Raw genomic sequence first — 18,603 nt, forward strand, 5'->3', positions numbered from 1 at the left:
TTGATTCCTTTAATATCTTCATGCAGCCTAATGAATTATTGCTGAAATGGCCCAAGAGGTCAGCAGTTATCTTAAGATGTGGTTGATATTCAGAGGTATGAAGCTGTCTTTTGTGAATGAAGCTATGTGACGGTCTTCTTGTTACTGCTGGACATAAAACTTATGCTTAGCCATGACTAGGTATAAAATCAAAATCTTGAGCTTCTGTAGTGCTTGTCTTAGTATATAATGAGTTATAACAAGCAGACTGTTGGCAGAGACAAAAAAGAAAAGTGAGAAGAGTGGAGCTGATTGTGAGCAGTGTTGGTCAAGTTACTTGAAAAAAGTAATCAGTGACTAATTACTGATTACTTCCCCAAAGTAATCCCGTTACTTTACTGATTACTTATTTTCAAAAGTAATTAATTACTTAGTTACTTAGTTGCTTAGTTTTTAAAAACACGATTTACAACCTGAAGAGGTGATAAAGTGATAGATCTTTCAGCCCAATTCTACTTTTTCTGCATAATCCATCATACAAAATGTAATCAAATGGAAAAGTCTCTTTTTAAAACTTGTTTTATTAGTTTTAATCTTTTAACTTTATGCATCAAGCAAAAATTTAATTATATGCAACATTCTGACTTGAATAAATTAGTTTAACATTGAAACCTATTTTCTGCACATTCCAGCACATAAAATAAAATATTTTTTGTGTTTACACTCACTCTTTCAAATAGATGCAAGTAAAACACAGCAGAAAATAAAGTCAAAGACTCAGCGGTCCTGTTGCTCTATTTTCACCTGTAAAGCAGGAGTAGAGTAGGCGGAGGTTTATCCTGGTGCAGGTGTGCCGCGGTCAGTTGAAGAATCCGCGAGTTTCTCTGTGAATTTCCCATTAAGTCGTTGCGCACTCGTGCTTGCTTGGAAGTTTAGGGGTTTTTTTCGCTGTAAAAAAGTTTTCTTCCCACGCACGATGGACGCTAATATTTTTGTCACTTTTTATGGAATCAAACTCAAAGTAAGGTCAGTGCTTCCAGCTTTAAACGCTGCACGCTAATACTCTCTCCCACACTCGATATGTGATTCACTGTTGATCTGCACACAGCTGTTGTCACTAACGGCTCACTGTCGTGAGACATTCTTGCATAAAATCACGGTTTTAGTAATGCAGTAACGCAGCGTTCCTACGGGAAAGTAACGGTTATCTAATTACCGTTTTTGCAATAGTAATCCCTTACTTTACTCGTTACTTGAAAAAAGTAATCGGATTACAGTAACGCATTACAAGTAACGCGTTACTGCCCATCTCTGATTGTGAGTCACCAAAAAGCTTTCACTGGACTTAGTTGGTGTTGCACAACAACCCAGCAGCAGGTTGTTTTTTTTTTTTTTATATTGTCCAATAACACCAATGCAGGTAGGGCTGTTCGGTATAACGATATATATCGGATGACGATATAAAAACGTCTATAGTTTCATTTTACGCTATCATTTGTTTCGTGGTGTCGCAAAATAAGCTGTTTACGGCAATATTTTTTCATCTTTTTGATGGTCACTGTAGTGGCTATATTAATTTCTTAAAGTTCTCTCTTTCTCTTATATTTTATATAACCACACTACAGACAGACAAGCTGCTGTTTTTATGAGTTGTGGTTAGCAACAACGATGGTAACACCATCGCGTGTCCGCTTGTTTATGTTCCACATAAACCTTTCACAATAAAGCTCAAGATCCTGTTGAGACTTTTCAAAATAAACCGAATCACGTGAAAGAGCAGATTATTTACGGATGAGAAGTAAAAAAGAGCCGCCAGGTGCTAAAAAATAAACCTTAGACTCAAACGTTAGAACAGGCTTTTCCCCGCAGCACGCCGTGTAATAAATACTCACAAAGAAAACGGCGGCCGTTACAACTTATGTCTAAAAATGTATCGTTTCATGCATCGGTTAAAACACTCGACTCCAGCTACATGACGCGCAGCTGGAAACACTTCACGCAGGTCGAGCTGCCAGAGATTCACAGAATTTACAGAAAATGTTACATTTTTGTGATTTATATCGTTATCAGACGATAGAATTCTTATATCGGGATATGAGATTTTGGTCCTAAATGCAGGTGTATCCTCGAACAATTCTATCATTCCACCACCCCGGGTGGTTTGATGGATTTTTATCTTTCAGCGAAACGCCTCTCTTTGTCATTCCAGTGTTCCCTTACATCATTTTCTGAGCAAAAGGATGTCTGTGTCACAACATCAATTTATTTATTTCTTAGTTGACTTCCTGGTGCTTTTCTTTTCTTTTTTTTTTCTTTTTTTTTAGAAACTTTTATTGACCACTTAAAGGACTCCAAACCTCTTTTTCTTTCGGCTTCCAGAACTCTAATTGGCTTGTTTGAGTTTCTCAAGCTTCGCTCTCTGCAGAGTTTCTCTGATGAGGAGATTCTTTGTCTGGTATCTATGCAGACAGAGAATGAGTTAGCTGTTCAGTCACTGTCTGAGGAGAGGTATCAGCCTCTTACAGCAGCACTGAAGAATTCAGAGGACAAGGATACATATCTCTAATAGGACTCAGACTTCCAGCTTTAGTTGTTAGCTTGATGCTGTGTTTGTACAAGGTGCTGCAAACATAACTCCTATGCTAATGTAACATGATGATGGGCATCAGGCTGAGTTTGGCATATTTCTAAGTTGTTGCAAAGATGCTGATGGTGGATTGGAATTAAAAAATAAAATAAAAATAAGACAGGCTTAATTTTTTAAAACTTAGAGGGCTGGATGATAGGAACAACTTAAAAGCAGAATATACATGTGCAGATAAATACGCACTTATGCACATACACACAACAGACTAATATTTCCGAAATCTTTCAGTCGACAAGTGGAGATATCAGTGGCGGAATGCAATATGCATTTCTTTTTAGTGTTAAACCAACCAGACACCTCTCTAAATGCTTCAGATTACACTACACTGATGTAGTTCAGCTGCTTCTTTACCTTTCATGAGCTATACTGCTGATCTAGTTCTCATTAAGTGCTTTGTGATTCATCCACAACTTTCTTTTTTAAAAAATAAACGCACAGAATGCCTCAGGTTGCACCATTAACTCTAGCAATCTGTCTTTATCTAATTATACATTTGACACTGACCCGAACTGGTGAAACTGGTGAAACAAAACAGGAAAATTATGTATTACTGACCTTTTTGCAAAGTTGAATAATCCTATTGCAGCATAGTGTAACAATTAAGAGGGAAGGCGAGCTTGCATGACCACTGCTGCAGCCATGATTACTTTGGTCCATTCAATAGATACAGTATAGATTTAATAGACCGCGACGCTACAGTACGGAAGTCGAGTAATTAAAAAGGAGGTTTAGGTAAACTCACAAATTGTGTTCCAGTCCATCCTGATAAGAACAGACTGCTGGAGGAAACGTTGAGCCCGTCTGATCATTTGGGATTTTCAGCATTGATTTGGACTAAATTAAACATGGATATTGGCACAAATCATTATAGCTTTGCTTGCTCTTAAATCCCGTAAGTTTAACTTTTTATAGAGGCAATGAAGTACTGTAGATTGCACATTTCAGGAAAGTTGCTGTCCGTGCTGAGCAGAAGTAAAGAGGCGGCAGAAGCGATAATTGAGCCCATTATTCTGAAAAAACAAGCTCCCACTCACACTGTCTTACTTGTTTTTATACTAGCCTTTCAACATGGACCTCCTAATTTGTTGAAATGGTATGAAATAAGCAAAGTATCGCCAGATGGTAATATAATGGCTTGTCAGCTGCTGTGGCGGCGTGTATTTGTGTTTGTCAGAACTATGAATATTGTATCTGTGCTTCCATGGGTGGAGATGGTATCTTCTGAATTTATTGAAAATTCTTGCAATTATTGCCAGTGACAGAAGCAGAGTTTGCAGATGCTTATATAATGTTTGCCAAGATAGCGTAGGATATGGGTTAATGAGTCAGGCGATTATTTCCACCTGTTCTCTCTTGTGACGATATACAGCTCTCCCATGTGTCTGTTTTGTGTGTAAAGTTGCATCCGCAGTGGGGTCTGCTACCAGGTATAATGGAGCAACCTGTTGTGTGATTTAACAGGGCCATTTGGAGGAGACTGCAAATGTTACCAGAATTTTTTCTGTATGTTCCCAGTATGTTTTTCCACAGTAAGGAATACAACTTATTAATTTAACATAGCATACCTCAGCTGACACTACGCCAAGGTAGTGCTGATATTGGAAGTGGAAAAAGCTTCTTCCTCCTTTGCTTGGTGGAAGCGAGTCAGTCATTGGTTGTTTATATATATTATTCATTTTATGCATTTATTTACCCGATTATGTAATTAATCATAGTTTAGTCACGTGATTTTTAGACCTTAGGAGCACTTTCAATCACAGGAAATTAGGTCTAATCACATTAGCATAACTTCAAAGATAGACACCTTACATTATTCATTGCCCTTTTTATTTTATTATGAAGAGGAAAACAATTAAAATAGTTACATGGTTTTAAAGTTATGAAGAGAAATCGTGACGACATTTTTACCTTAACAGACTTCCCTCTGAATTATCTTAGACTATAAGTTAAAGGGTTATGTTGTGATCATGCCACTGGTAAGATTTAGTAAGGTGGCTTTGGTCAGTCTGACAGCTATCTTGATTTTGCTGTCACAGCTTTCGAGTCGTGCTCAGCAGCCCAAGCTTCATTTCAGTCTGTGACCAAGCTGGTGGTAGATGTGTGACCTTATTCATAATGTTTGGCTTTTCCCCCGATTTCCAATTAATGAGCAGCTTATATGAGTGTTACAGGGAGTAGGGAAATGCAAACACATCAAACCAATGACTGCAATTTAATGGGAACATGTGGAGTAAGAACATGCTACACACGATCGTGTAGCGTTTATCTTTATGATGTCTTTACCGCTTAAACCCTTGATTTGTTTAGCTTGCCGACTGCTTTATCCAGGCATCCAGCAATGAATAGCAAAGTGTGAACTGGACTGGATTTTTCTGTTGACTCTTTTAGTGTCACGCACAAAAAGTGAACAGACTGAAGAGATGTAGGTGAGAGTGGAGTGGGAGCAGTCTGGTGGCTGATAAGTCTGTGTAGAAATCATCTCTGTGTTTAAAGTGTGGGAGTTAAGGTGTAGGAGGACATTTTGAAAAGCACACAAGGTGTGCGCCAGTTTAAGATTTCAGCAGTCTTACTTTGTATATTGCACGCATGTGTGCCTGGAAACATGCCAGCTATCCTAACACTAGCCACTTCAAACTGTTCAGGAACGCTCACTGTGCACGACGACTTCAGACGAGACTACGCAGAAAACCTGAACAACATACCTACACATAAATCGTGTAATGTCAGCGCGCAGCAGTTACTGATCCACGCATGCATACTCATAAGAAGACGCATATAAACAGAGAACACAAACAACAACTTCTTTTTGCATCTCTGAGAGACATCATGTAGCAAAAGAAGCACAAACCACAGCATATATTTACAAAACCGACAACGCAGCACAACGACGACTTCAGTCATCAGTTCGGTGGCCCAGCAGAGTTTCCAGTCATGTGGGCATGGTTTTTGGACTTTTCGCGACAGGTTGCATTAATGAATCATTTTGTTAATTTAATCTGAGCTACAGGGCATAATACTGCATCAGTATCATGCAGTACGCTGGTCAGGATTCCATTAATGAAATGAATTTTCAAATGTCACCGCTTTGGCTGAGATGGCCCCCTGTGTATGTGTGTCAAAGGTCCAAAATACACCAGTCAAGAGTCTGGGCACTCACTCATTGACTGGTACTGCGTAACATATTATTTGCTGCCAGAAGTGCTGTGGAGCATGATAATGGGGATCTGTGCTGACTGATTCCCACTCATGTGGTGTAACAGGACAAACATAGTTACACACAACAATTTATGAAACGTGGGCAATTTGTAACACTAATGAATGCATGTAATGGATGAATACCTGCATGTAAAGATTTTTGTAGCATAACAGCCAGGAGGGGGTTAGCTGCTCCTGTCTAAACAGCAGGTATAATAAATACTCAAAAAAACAGACTTAAAGAGACTAAATGAGACGAGATGAGATGAGATAGCCTTTATTTGTCAGTTGCAGGTCTTTTGCCCACAACCGAGATGACAGACCTTGCCGACCGTACATACAATACATAAACATCACATTGGGGAGACAGGTCAGGCCAGGTAGCGAGGAAAAAACATCGAAATGTGTAACACAGAAGGATAATACAGGAATGCACAGATGTCCCCCAACTGGTCGCAGCAGATGGCCCCGCCCCTCCCTGAGCCTGGTTCTGCCGGAGGTTTCTTCCTGTTAAAAGGGAGTTTTTCCTTCACACTGTCGCCAAAGTGCTTGCTCATAGGGGGTCATATGATTGTTGGGTTTTTCTCTTTATCTATGAAGCGCCTTGAGGCGACTTTTGTTGTGATTTGGCGCTATATAAATAAAATTGAATTGAATATCAGCACACCATAGCACAATAAACACAGACAAGCAACATGGGAAAGAGTTCCAGTGTGTACATCTGATCTGGGACCGCTGCAATCTTCAACTGCGCCTCCAGCTGACCCAATGTCCACATCAGAGGGGAGGTAAGCGTTGGAGGTGGCGTTGGATCTGGGGTAGGGAGGGTGATGCGTCAATGAGTGCTTATCAGTATCAGTATATGTATGTGTGTGCGTGTCCATAGTTCAGCTGAGACAGTGTCCTTCGCCCTGCCAGGCTAAGTAAACAGTCTTCCAGCCAACCCAGGTGGCCTTGCATGGAATGGGAAGGAACAGACTCAACACAGTCGTTATCAGGGAGTTTTTGTTCGGCTCCAGCCTTGAGCCCACAGCTGGCGCCGAAGGGGTAGCCGTATTATGTTGGTGATTTTTCTTTTGCAACAGCTCATGAGAATTTCAAGCTGTTCTTTAACACTCCAACACTGGTCTCTCAATCTCCTGTTGGAGAGCCGCGAGCTTCTCCATGATGTTATCAACCTTCAGTTCTGTGGTCTTGTCATTCTTTTGCTCAGAGAGCTGATTCTGAGAACTCATGACTGCAGTCAGCTGTTCCAAGATGTAATCCAACTTCCACTCAGAGGTGTTGTTCTGAGTGGACTTTTCCTTGATGTAACCCAATATACGCTCAGAGGTGTTATTCTGAGTATTCACTGCAGCCATAAGCTCCTCCAAGCTCTTAACCATGCTGCACTCAGTGAGCCCTTCCTGAGAAGTCGCGCCTCGTCCCATCGTTTCAATCCCAGCGGGCAGCCTTGGGGGGGTTTGAACAGCCGGTTCCGCTTTCTTAATTCTCCGATAAGCCAGGGCCAAGCCAGCTCCGATCAGCAAGAGCCCTGTTGTCATGGTTCCCAATAGGTAGATATCTTCAGCGTCCTCGATCGACAGTCCCACCAGGCACACGACCCTCCATGTCTGCCACCCGTCCATCGTGTATACGGCAGGGAAAGTCCCTCCAGACTTCTCGTTGAGAAAAGGGTGTCAATAGCATTCAGAGACCAGTTGATCAAATCCATAATCCTCTTTTAGGTTTTTGAAACAGATTGTGAGAAAGTGTTCCAGGGAAAGTAATACAAAAAACACAAGACTAGACAAGGACATAAGAACTAAGCAGGGAAGATAGGGGAGGGGAGAGGAGAACAAGTGTGTCAGTCTCCTCCGAGAGCCAAAAGAAAAGGATGAAAACTCAGTGGATCATTAGATGAATCTGAACTCATCTTAAGCAAGCTAAGATGCAAAGTTTATGAGAATCAGTCAAACAGTTGTTGAGATTTAACAATCAAAGGATGAATGTTGCCCTAGAAATGGTGATGTAGCACTTTATTGAATACGCAGCTTCAGAAGACAGAATACAAAAAATACACCGAAGGCTGAGCCTATAACGGGGTTTAAAGACTTGCACTCAATAAAACCCTGTTATTGTGCATGTCTGAAGGAGAGATCTGAAAGAAAGAAACACATTACTGAAACCATTCACCTCTGTCCTTTTCTTTTGAGTGTCTCTCCTCTGCAATGCAAAAGCATCTGAACCGTGAAATGTGACCCCGTGTCTTTGACTGTCAGCGAACTGACAGCTCTATACAGCGTCACATGGTGGAGAAGAGACTCTCGAAATTGTTTCTGGCTTTGGAAGGTACTTACTCTTAACTTCATTTAAACCACACCGCTTCAAGGTCATAAGAAAATCATCTGTGCACTCTGCCTCTTTTCTTCACCAAAGATTCCAGAGGGTATGTCTCGCCATCGACCCGGCCCGACCTCTCCTCTCTCACATAATTTCACCATCTACCTCTATATTAATCTTGCTGTCTTTCGTAACGCTGCTTATCATCTCACTCTGTCTGTCTGTCGCCTCCCTGCATCCCTTTCATTTGATCTATCTGTCTGTCAAGCCGACCTCTCCTCTGCTGCATCTCTGTTTCTGTCCATCCATCTGAATCTCTGCCTGTCTCTCTTCGGGGGACACGGGCCCAGTCATATCGATCACATCATCCCGTCCGTGTCCCCTAGCGACATACACATCTCTCTCTTCACTCCTCCTTGTACACCTCTGGATGTAGAGACAAGACCATCCATTAGTCTCTCTCATAAACACAGACCTCTATTTTGACATGCAAAGTTGTCCCATGCTGCAGCTGTCCACTTATTTTGTTGTTTTTTTGCATCTATCTGTCCATCCATCTCCCTTCTGCCTTAATCCAATCATTGTCCGCTGTTTGTGTTTGCAGTAATACAGTTACGTCCCCTCTTTGTCGTTGTGCCTGGCAACGGTCCACTGCTTCATTACCACGGCAACTGAAAACTGTCCCCTTTCATTACCGTGCTTATTAATGCAGCATGCATGCACACACACGCAGTGCTAATATAATGGGAATAATATGTATGTTTAGGCTTGCAGTCAAGGACACGTTCTCACAGCTGAGGAGAAAAGATGATGTTGTGCGCTCAGAGGAGGAGCATAAATATTAACTTGCTGTTTAATTGCCTGACCACATCAAATGCTCATCTCCTCCTCCAGTATGTTAGACACACAACATACTGCAGGACACGCACTGCTGGGTTCAACTTAATAGCATTACGTGCACTTCAGTGCTTGGCTAAGGCCTTAACAAATAATACCCACTGCATGCACTGTTGATTCTAAACTAAAGGCACAATCTGCTGCTAAACAACACGCCGCAACAGCACCCACGCACCAGCCAAAACACACGAGAGGGCTCAGAGACTTGTTTCTGTGCTCGGCACAAAGATAGAGATGTCTGTTTCCAAATATGAAACTCTGGGTTTGGCAATGAGACATTTTGAATGCAATAACATTATTTGTCAAAAGGACACCCGAAGAAAAATCACTTTAGTTTGCTGAAATTTGGGCCTGTCAATCTTTTTTGTGTTACTTCCTGTGCTTTGCATGAAATATATTAAAAGTAGATGTGAGTTTTTTTTAAATTGGATGTCTGCAGATGAGTGCGCAAACGCAAAACTTGCAAAGTAAAACAGAACGGCTAATAACTCGTGCGAGTGATTGTCGTGCGCTGACAGACAGGTGAGCTTTTTCTCGAGGAGGCGAAACTCCTTCAAGGTGTGTATTAAGTTGATGATACCACTTTTACACAATTCAGCGGTCAAGTCAGTTGTCACTTTTTCCCTTTTTTGCTTGGCTGGGCAGTATGAGCCCTGCCGACAGAAACTGGCCCAGAACCGTAGCAACCGAGATTACAGGTGTCAAACTACCTCAGCTGGCTGACAACTGTAACAAGCAGGCTGTCAGCAGAGCTAAGCCTCCCTTAAAGCGCCCCCCTGCATCTCATTTACGAAAGGTTACAATGAAGCACCTCGAGGCTCAGCAGGTCGAACAGAAAGACAAACACAAGTGCAGCCTGGACTAAATGTCCGCCATGCAGCTGGGGGACGATTTAAAGTGAAACCCCGAGGAAATGAATGGAGGCTTGACAAATGCAAATCCGTCTGCACAAGGCAGTGTGACGTGAGTCATATCTGTGGCATTTGCTGTTTCCAGATCCCAACCTGGATGAACAGATTTTAGAGTGTCGTATTGGTGCCGTTCCAGTATCAACAAATAAAGGAACATCTTTCTGTAGGATGGTGTGTGCCCCACTTTTTGAGTAACCAGACACATTAGAAGAGGGAGACTGGACTGGTACTCTTTGCTTTTTGCTACTAATCTGACCAATCGCATTCATCCAGCAGCGTGTCGTGCCCAAAGATACTTTGACATGCAGACCAGATCAGCTGGCGAATCGATCCACCAAACTTCTGAGTGGGAAATAACCCGCTCTGTCTCCTGAGCCACACCTGACCCGGGTAAAAATGCAACTTCCTGTTTCACGTGCACATATTGGTCCAGCACCATAAGCCTTTGTCTAAGGCCCTTTTCTACAGAAGTGAACAAACACAAAGATCATAACAAATTTTTAAACGCACTTCAAGACGAGTCAAAAAAAAAAAAAAAGAAGAAAAAGGCTTATGTTAATTTGTGATTCTAAATATTCTGCAGATGTGAGACCATGTGGCTGTTTGTCTTTCTGTTTTGGCCCCTCGATAGACTGGCGACCTGTCCTGGGCGTACCCCTGCCCACCTTTTGCAGCCGGGATAAGGTCCAGCTCCTGGATGGATGGTTCAGACAGAGCGAGCATCACGAGTCGCCGCGCTGCTGCCACATTCAGTTGTGGGTTTTTGTAAGTTAAAGTTTTGTTCACTTTAGAACAAAACTAGGCCTGTGTAAACACTGTTTATAAGCTTCATGATTCTTTCAGTGTCCCTTGCTGTCTGTTAATAAATTTTTAACAAGGAAGCGAGGAGGATCTTTGACAGCAGCACTCCCAGCTGCCACTGAGTTCAGAGTGAAGATTCAACCTTCAGACTGAGTTGCAGATATAGGATATTTAACACAGCTATTTTATACTTGAGCTTCTTGGTTCCATTTGAGATCAGATTTCCTTCTGGTACAAATGAAAAAGCCATCAAATCAAATCTATCTTGTTAGAACAGCCAGACATTACTTTTTGCCTTTTTCTTTTAAGTTTAAACAAAGATAACATAGCTGATCAGGTTATATCAGTTTCACAATAATCTGAGTTTTTACCATTTTTACCTTCAGTCACTTAACAGCTGCTCTAAATAGATTTGAACACATTTGAAACAGATTCAGATTTAAGACATTTTTAAAAACCCCGTCTGAAAACAAATGGCTCTCCTCTGCTTTCCCACCTAAGACTGGACTCGGTTGCTGTCCTCATGCAGAGCAGAAGTGCGTGTTGTTCCATCCCCTTGTTGTTATTCTGTTTTGTTTTATGTGTTCTCTCCTTTTGGTGAATGTGCCTGCCGGTAGACCGGTGCATCAGGTACAAGCTGTTCAAACAGGCCCCGATACAAAGGATAGCAGCATGTCCCTTTCTTTTCAAAAAGCGACAGGCGGAAATAAATGTTTCTATGCTGTAATCAGTTACTCGCTCCATAGAGCAACGTTATGCCAAAGCGGGGCATTTGAGACTGTCAAGGTAAGACATTATCCTTCCTGAAATAAATTGTAATCAATGATGACACAGACTGATGGGAGCTGTCTGCTGAAAAATTGATCCATTTACCCTGACTCTTACGTTTCAGCGATAGATTTAAAAAAATAAATAAATAAATGTGACTGACCATTTGGAAGCTCCAAGATCTGAGAGACACGTTAAGCCGGGAGACGTTCCAGGTCGCCAAAATCTGGGCCGCGGGCTTAAAACATCCAAGTATCCATGTCAAGAAAATTTGCAGAGTGAGAATTTAATAATGGCTTTAGTATCACTTATACCCCAGTGGGCTGACTGGGCCTTCATGCCTGCTTTCATTCTAACTGGATGTATTCTGCATCAGCGGATTGGCTTCATTGAGATTCATCTAATATGGCTGTTGCAGGGTTTCAGCCCGGATTTCAGAGGAGGTTTAACTCACATCCTCCGTGCTATTCTCTTCCTCGCTCCGTGGTTGACAAGAGACTCGTGCTACGTTTGTTTTCCAGCTGGGTGTAATTCAACATCGATAGCACTTATCTGTGCTCCACTGATCTTCCCTGGTATCGGGAAACCAATGGGATAACGCCTCTCATGTGGCAACTTCTGGCAGGCGGGTTGTCGCTTGGAGCTGATCTCACGAAGTCGTGTTCAAATTTGTAGATACAAACCAAAAAAAGTAAGTGCGGCAGGGAAGGAGTCGCTGTTCCTGAGTAAATCTGCACAGAAAGAAATGTTTTTAGTTGTGTTTTGTGCTGTTTAAGTATTCCCAATGCAATGCAACAAAAAGGCTGAGTGCATTAGTGGGCTCAAAAGACTGGAGTTCTGTTAGATAAGTTTAAAATACCTGTCAGATTATGTTTGCTGGGCCACAAAGGGATGAGAGAAAACGGCAAATTCCACAGTTCTCTGTATTTGTACTTATTGTTGCAGTCAAATTAAAGTTTTCTGCAGAAAAGATGAGATTTACAGCTGCACCAGTTTAAGCCTAATATTACTATAAGCCAGGTTCGACAAAGTCAATAAAAAATTGATTACAAATAGTGGACACCCTCTCAAACATGATCATAATGCTAATCCTTGGCTTCTAAGTAAACTAAACCTTTGTTTTTTCAGAGGCTTTTAATATAACACAATGCTGGACAGAAAACAGCCCCTGGCAATGTATAACTGTAAGTTGCTCATTTGTCATAAAATTGGGAAACAAAGATGTAAACGGTGCTGCAAACACATTTAATTCCATTGTGTGGTTATAAATTTTAACATGAGGGATTGGAGAGCCGAGAATATTGAGTAGCTTTTAGAGGCAGCCTCAAGTGGCTCTTCATAAAACTGCAGCTTTTGGCACTGACACAAAGGACAGAGCTACCTGCCGTATGGTATTCAGGAACATTGCGTAATTTTCTGTAGCAGCAAAGCAGCGATTTGACAGTAGACATCTGGCTATAGGAAGGTGCTTCTACCACTGTGTGTGTGTGTGTGTGTGTGTGTGGGTGGGTGGAGGACTGAGAGCAGTGAGTAAGAGACTTTACTTTTTTAACTGTTTAATTACCAAGGAACAGCTGGAAAAGAGAAAATATTTAAAATATCTACGTGTGTGTGCATGCATGTATTTTTGTATGCATGCGTCTTTTTAAACGGTGAGCTGTGCGCATTATGAAACTGATGCACGCAGGTGTAATTTTTAATAAGGAGGAGCGAGTTTAAAATAAAGCGGCATCACCGAGTTAGCACCTCATGTCTCTCTGCACACGTGTGCACACAACATGGGTTCAGTTCCTCGCGCTGTGGTGTGTTCCAACATAAAGAAGCTTTTGTCTCTCTGTGCTTTGTTTCGGATAAGTAAATTGGGAATGTTGCGATAAGAAAGATGGCTAAAGGAGCGCTTCTTTTCAAACACAATTTATTTGTTGTATGTCACATGTACAGAACGTCACAAAAGCCATTTTTAGACCTGCAGATATGAGAAGTATTTGCATCGTTGATGACGACTTTAAGTCGGTCCTTGAGAAAAAGAGGAAACGCTGGCGCTTATAAGACTGAAAAACCACTTCAATAATTCGTTAGACATTAGCGTGACATGTTTTGTTTTGGGTAAGTGCCAGACTCCCTGAGGTACGCTTGCAATCAAATATGAACACGGCGACACAAGGCTGCTTCAATATTGATGCTGTTTGTTACAGACCTTGATTCATCAGCATCTTTCTAATGGATTTAACACTGAATTCAAATGTAATCCTCTAAATGTAAAAGGTTTGTAAATGCTGAGGAAAATTGAGATGGTTCGGCAAATTGGGTACAGATTTTAAAGGACAATAGACGTCTTCTCAGTGAAAGCCTGAAATGCTCGGACCCCCTGAAATGCCAGCTTTATTGTCTCAGGCTGTTGTTGTTGTAGTTGAGTGTTTATTTTCCCCCAAAGTCTTAAACTGCAGCAACTTAAACATGTGCCGCTGTGTAAAATGCTTCTGAATTCATCCACACTTTTGCAGACGTGTCGGTGCTGTGAGATTTGTGGCCTCTTGCCCTGCAGCTGTTCTGACAGTAGGTGCATTCCCCAAACGGATCCTCCAGTTCACAATCTGACGAGTTATCGAGACGAGTCTTTGGTTCAGGAGTCGTCCGTGAACTGGGAGAGGCACGCTGAATATATGCTTTGATTGGCCCATCGATGGTCTGATAAACAATACCTGTCACTCCTCCCACGGGTGGAGGTTACACAGCGAAAGAGGTGCTTTCATACTTTGTATGCTGCATTGAATTCATGTCTCATGAATTGTATGGCTGAAAAGAGTGATGTAAAATGGGCAGATTGTGTAAAAGGCTATCATTTTGTATGCGTTGAGATGCGGGAGGCGTTCAAGTGAGCAGCTAAATTGTGGGACATGTGCACGCTTGGTGTTGAATCCATCAGCAGTCCATTGTTTATGTAACTGACATCTTTTAAACTGGGGGTTAGTCTTCACATTTAGCTGCAGAGATGTTGGCACTTTGAAGGTTAACTCCAGTCCGAACCTGGAATATTTAAGTAGATTTTTTTTAAGCTATAGTAAATATCTTGGCCTTGCTTGACTCTTCCTGTGAACGAGGACTGTCTACATCAAACCAAGTGTCAGCAAACTCAACTGAAGGGCATAGACACTGCTCACCAGGCTTTCAATAGAAAGACGGGTATGTGTGCTCGTTTTGTTCACTGCGTCATCGTGTAGTGTATTATTTATTGATATTTTTAATTCAGTTCAGTATGATTGATGTTGTGCCAATTCCCAGCAACAGTCACGTCAAGGCTTTTTTACTGTAAAGCAAAGACCCTGCAATAAGATAAGAAATAAGAAAGAAACCCAAACAATCCTATGAGCAAGCACTTGGCGACAGTGGGAAGGAAAACACCTATTTTTAGAGAAAAGGCAGAAGCGGGCTGATTGAGGTGCAGCCGTGTGCTGTGATTGGTTGGGGGTGAGTGGTGAGAGAAGAGAGCGACAGAACATCATCAATCGTGTGATTTGTGCGTGCTGGAAACTGCTGCAGAGTGTTATTAAAGGCTCCACAGTGTGGTCTGTGCAGCAGCCAGACAATGGTGCTTCATGTGGTTAAAAGCTACTCAGAGCTCCAGTTGAGTAAAAGGTTAATTCTTAGGAGGGCTGGCACAAGCAGCCCCTTTCACATTAAACTGAGGTATTTTATTAATCTCAAGAATCCAAAATATCACATAATAGAGCTTTAATCATCCGACTTTGTTACAATAAAATCTTTCAGCTCAGAGTGGGAGTAAAGTGTGAAATATCTGAGCTCTGCATCCAGACTGCTATACTGTAGATACTTAGGCCACCCCACCTTGTGATTCACTGAGTCATGCAGCACGATCACTTAAACGTGTTGTGTGCGGACACACACACACCACAGCTTTGTTTACTGGGTCACGAGGCCATCTTAATGAGGGTGTTTAATTTACCACAGTCAATACTAGTCTTTAACCACCGATGTGCGTTTGAGCTCTCGCTCACTCTCATTGAACACGTGCGCTCGCATCGCACGTGCTAGCGGTTCACACGCTGGAAATGCCAATGCCATCGACATTTGCTGACGTCATCTCCCGCCGGTGTGAATGAAAGTTGGATTTTCAGTGAACTTGACTTCAACTTTTCAGTGTGAAGTTCACATCTGATCAAAAGAGAGAATCTTTTTTTTTTTTTTTTTTTAAATGACATCAGAAACAGCAGTATGCGACATTACGTGATGGCAGAGCTTCAGTTCATCCTTTGTCATTTTTTTTTTTTTTTTTTTTTTTTTTTTTTAATAAATAGGACAGGGGGAATGAGAGAGAGAGAGGGGGAGAGAAAGAAAGAAAACCAAAGGGGAGAAGAGACGGTGAGAAGGGGGGGGAAGAGAGAGAGAGAAAAAAAAACAAAACTCCTGGGTCACCTGTATGGAGAAAAAAAAAAAAAAAACAAACAAACAAAAACAAACAGAGGAGACAGCAAACAACAAAGAGCAACATAATAATAGAGAAAACAAAGCACCATCACAATAAACTAGCTAGTCATAGATATCAATATTTACTAAATAATAAACGATATTGTGCAGCACGCAAGATAGACAGCGCACAGTGTGCTTTGAGGCAGCAGCCAAGAAAGCTTTAGTCCGCGTCTGTGAATACCCATGTGTGCATACCTGTGTGGATCAGCATGCTTGCATTCCAAAGGTTTCTCCATGTAATGATCTGCTAGGGAGTGTGGGGGGGCCACAGCCCCGTCCTCCAGGGTGTGAACCGGGTATGGAGGAGATCAAAACTCCAGACATCCAGAGGCCCCCAGAACACAAGAGACAATGGAAGACCAACAGAGGGGCAGCCGCGCCACTGTCCCAGTAAGAGCTGAGGAGAGTCCCAGATGAGGGCTCGCCCAGCAGCCGCGGAGCAGAAGTCAGGGGGAGTTGCAGTGACGCGCCCGTGAGCTCCGCCGGCCCCCAGCTGCGCCTGAGTGACCGAGCCCTAGGCCGAGAGGCCGGGGGCACCCCACCTCCAAAGGGGCCCGAGCGAGCCCCAGGCCCCAGGCCCCGACAAGCGGCCGCCAAGGAGTGAGCCGGTGTGTACCCGGACGCCCACCCCCAGACACAAAGAACCACCAACACACCGACACCTGAGGGAGTCCGCCACCGGCAGGGGAAGTGGTGGTGGGTGGAGATAGGCCTCCAAACCTTGGAGGGCCTGAGGTGTCCCCAGAGAGGTGGCGTCTGATACCCAACCTGACATATAGACACAGACATACAGGCACACACAGACACAAACATCCATTCCCACCCTCATGCTCTCATATGCACTCACTCCACACTCAGCCAACGTGGAGACAGACATAAAGAGACGCTGTACGCACAATCACACTCCCCAAGCGTACTCTACAAACCGGGTCTAGGTACCCTTGCCCCTGGAGGGGGGAATTGCACCCAGACCCAGGTGGTGTTACCCTTTTCCCTGCGGTGGGGAGAGGCAGACCACCCCGACTCCGCAGCAGCAGGGAGGCCCCACACCCCAGACCGCAGCCGGACGGCCAACTCCTCCTACTAGCCCTCCCGCTCCAGCAGGCCGCAGAGAATGGGGGTGGGAGAAGACTCCAAACCTCCCTCCACCCGCTCATTGTAATGTTGATGCATATGTGTTCTAAGGTGCAATTAAAACCCAGGAGGGCATGGAGCTACCTGCCAAGGAGCAGCAGGTAAGCGCATAGTCCCTCCTGCTAACCCTCAATGACTAAGTGTATTTAAAATTGAGAGGTGGGCAACGACGTCAGGGGTGAGGTATACACCCTGATGGTGATTTGGACTCCGTGATTGTGCCCACCCCCAAGATCCTATATGTATGTGTAATGAGAGTGTGAGTAATGTGAATGTCTAAGTTGTGGGATAAAATTGAGGCAGAGGCAGCCAGAAGGGGACGGGGGGGGGGGGGTAGCCTCCTCTGCACCCTGGTGACATACCCCCACTCCAAGGCCCTGCATGTGTGGGTGGTTGTGGAGGAGCGGGAAGAGGGAGGCAGCTGGAGATGGGGAGGGAAGGAAGGGAGGGGCAGGTAACCCCTCCCTGGGGCCAGCTCCCCCGCTGACCCCAGTAGGCACTCCCACCCTCCGCGACCCGCCAGGGAAGGGGGGCCCAGGCCCATCAGACCGGGGCCCAGTGCAGTAGCGCCCCCCGGCTCCACAGAGCCCTGGACAGTCCACCCAACCCCACCACAGAGAAAACTGCACCCACCCCACCAACCACACATCTTCCAGACTACATAAGACGGTAAACGCCCAGGCTGAGATCTTCCTCCACCTCTCCTGTATCTCCCCCTCCTGCAGAGAGTTCCTGAGAGAAGAAAGCTCCTGCAAGATGTGACCATCCCCCCCCCACCAGTTGAAGAGCCCCCCAGGCGGCTCGATGCACCGGCGGCACCCTGCTCCAGGGCCAGGCCCCCATGCACCCACCCGCCCACAACCCCGGCAACACACCAACCAGGACCCGAGCCCCCGAGGCCCGGCCCGGGCCCCAGCCCAGAGACGGAGCGCCCCCAGAACCTCACGCCCATCCCGGACCCACCCAGGGGCAGCCAGGTTGCCAGGTCAGTAACCCACGTCCGTCAGCACAGACCCTCCCCTAGCCCCGCTGCACGCAGCCGCGAGGAAACAGTCACCTGAGAGCCAACAGAGCCCTCAACCGGACGTGACCGCTACCCCGGGTTGAGCCCCCCAAGGAAGATGCCTCCGGGGAACCCCCCGACACCCTAAGCCTGTCCCTACCCCCTCACCAATCACAACAGTGAAGGCGGGACCAAACTATGACCCCCCACCCCCACTAGGTGATGGAGCTGATAAAAGGGGCCCAGAGCAATTGATCTAATGTGGTGGCAGAGGCTGTGTCAAGACTAATGTAATCTAATAGATAATTTCTATATTGGTTAGAATTAAGATTATTTTTATTTTTCCAGTTCATGAGGACTGTTTTCTTGGCTATGCATAGGGCAGTGAAGATCATATGGGCTATATTCTTTTCTGAAGTGACATTATCTAAGCTGCCCAACAAACACACTAAGGGGGA

General features: G+C 44.1%; 1 long non-coding RNA gene across 1 annotated transcript in view; it reads left to right on the top strand.

Moving 5' to 3' along the window:
* Positions 1-18,603, top strand: part of LOC143416543 (uncharacterized) — an 81,965-nt gene that overhangs the window by 26,690 nt on the left and 36,672 nt on the right. The window contains exon 2 of the long non-coding RNA XR_013096936.1: positions 10,583-10,716. This is a non-coding gene — a long non-coding RNA (uncharacterized LOC143416543). The remainder of the gene's footprint in view (positions 1-10,582; positions 10,717-18,603) is intronic.

This window comes from Maylandia zebra, linkage group LG3, assembly GCF_041146795.1.
Source record: "Maylandia zebra isolate NMK-2024a linkage group LG3, Mzebra_GT3a, whole genome shotgun sequence".
NCBI lineage: Eukaryota > Metazoa > Chordata > Actinopteri > Cichliformes > Cichlidae > Maylandia > Maylandia zebra.